Source organism: Octopus bimaculoides, chromosome 6 (genome assembly GCF_001194135.2).
Source record: "Octopus bimaculoides isolate UCB-OBI-ISO-001 chromosome 6, ASM119413v2, whole genome shotgun sequence".
Lineage (NCBI taxonomy): Eukaryota > Metazoa > Mollusca > Cephalopoda > Octopoda > Octopodidae > Octopus > Octopus bimaculoides.
This window is the reverse complement of record NC_068986.1, coordinates 112,192,185-112,194,841: the sequence shown is the minus strand read 5'-3', so window position 1 is coordinate 112,194,841 and position 2,657 is coordinate 112,192,185.

Genomic DNA, 2,657 nt, shown 5'->3' with positions numbered 1-2,657 from the left:
ATATAGCGCAGTTATCTTGATCGAGGCACCAGTCATCACCACTCCAGAGATTGATCCTCTTTGAACATCAAAAATGTCGCACAATATGACTTATCTAAATGCAAGTATCTGACGAGGATTTTTAAATAAAACAAATGCGATCTTTGTGGTTTCAGTCTCTGATTATCAAAATCTTTCAAGATGTTTCTCTTTTTTTAATGTAGCATAGAGATGTACATGTTGACGCTGAATCCGTATTTGTTGTTCATTTATTCCAGAAAATATTTGCGAAAATGCTACAGGTGTTCAAAGTTTGATAGTTTTCAAAGTCTTCAGCAATTAGAAAACACTGAAACATTGGTGAAGAAATTAAATATTTAAAAGCTTCGAGCAAACCAACAGGAGTTGCTAGAAATACCAGTCAAAGCATTGCTTAAAACAAGACATTTATTAGTTAAAAGAATTCAACAACGTAAGTTTGCGATACCCTATCGAATTCTTACTGCTATGTAAGCAAGCGATTATAGAACACGTGGTGTCTACACTATTTTTGTGCATGCGCAGTATTTTTGTTCCTACGGAAACAGAGTTCATCACAATCAGCTATGGAACACGTCGTGCTCATTTGCTTACTAAGCTAACAGAATTTTACGGTGATATGTAAAGCACTCGGCTCTGGTTGGCAAAAGTAACCAGGTGTTGCAAAGTTTATCGACTAATAAGATTTTAAATATGAATTTATAGTAAAAATGAATGTTTAGGATTAGTATAAAATCTTAATGTTTATATCACATAAGAAAACGATTGGAACAAAATTGAAGACTCTGATGATAACCGCACAGATCCCTTATGTATTGTTATATTATAATTGCTGATTCCATTATTCTATCCAACATTCCTACGTATGCGTGTATATATATTTATTATAAGAAAGGAAATATATTGAGTGAATGTGGAAAAATGAAAATAATTAAAATAAAATACGACAGAAATAAAATATAAAAGAGATGTGGTTAAGAGGGATAACCTGTATAAGAAACTTGGATTTCACCTCATTCGGACTTGACGGTGAGGTTGGGCTTATACTCACCTATACAGACTGACTCGGTGATATGTTTCATCATGGTGCCAGGAGAGTGTGTAGACAAGGTAACTAATCTATATCTACCGAGAAACAACTGTAGCAATCTTGAACGTGCAAGAAGAACGAATATAGAACATCATACTGTTAGTTACAATTGTTTCGGTACCACACCGGTTTTATCATAATTGCGCAACAACAGTTTGATTTGAAATTTTACAAATTATTTATGGTTAATTAGGTTGTAGTAAGTTTCCAGTAGTCATTATAGATAGATTATTGATAGATTTACCCAGTTGGTCTATTGATCAATTGAAGTAAATTGAACGACTTAAGAAAATTAGTGCCACTCTCGTCAACGCACTGAGGAATGGCGGTTGTGTAGGGAGGATGCGGGAAGACAGGTATGTTCAAGTAGAGTAGAGGTCAGCTGAATGCAGGTTAGGCATGTATATATGTGTATGTGTGTGTATGCATACATACATACAAGCATGCATGCATACACATGCATACATACACACAAGCATGCATTCATATGCATGTATTTCTCTGCATCGAGGCACTCACACTCAAACAGATACACGCACACATCCATTGGCCTACAATCAAAATTAGGCTCTATCTTCCATCCTCTGCTAACCATTGAAACCCCATTTGAATCTTGTAACGTTTTGACCCGCTATCTGGCCCAAGATGACTTCTTTTTAACGGGCAGTGTTGTGTGAAATGGAGAAAGAAAAACAGCTATCGACCTCTCAATATCTTTGAACATTAAGCGTCACTCAAACTCCACCATTCTGCAGCTGCCTTAGTAAAACACGTTCAACTGCGTCTCTAACTTTCTTTATAAATTTTTGATTTCATCTAGATGGCACTTTTTGCTGCCATCCATTTAACCCTAGAAAATAACGGATGTTCACTGCTCCTAAATGTTTGTTTCAATACTCAGCGGGTAAGTCGCTATATACCCATGCCTATGTAATGCCCCAGACACCGCAACCGGCATTCGGCAGCCATGTTTCTGAATATGTTCGCAGATGCTCTTTCCAAACAGATCAGTGTTTTGCACTCGATTATACCAGATGAATCCGAGGAATATCTAGACGCTCTTTATGATCGAACATTTCAAAGACTAGACTAATATTCACGATCCAGCCTTCGTCATTCGTTGTAAATTTTCTGTAGTTAAAAAAAAAAAAAAAAACACAAAGCAAAAAATGGAAAAAGTTATACTAACTGTTTAATGCGGTCCTCATGTCCATGCAGGTGCTTCAAGGCTTTGAAAGATAATTTCCAATCTATTTGAAATATGTTATTTAAGAATAGTACATAAACATGTAATTCAATGGTAGACCACTTTCATTTTAGTAGTATTACTAAAGCCTAATCTGACTGTAGGTTTTCGCCACTCTCAAATTACTATTTCGATAGTTAGTTCGAGATATGCACGTGTAATTAAACTATCTATCTGTCTATTTATCTATCTATCTCTCTCTCTATCAAACTTTGTGTCTGTCTGTCTGTCTCTCGGTCTGTCTGTCTATATATATACATATATATACATATATATGTATATATATATATATATATGTATATA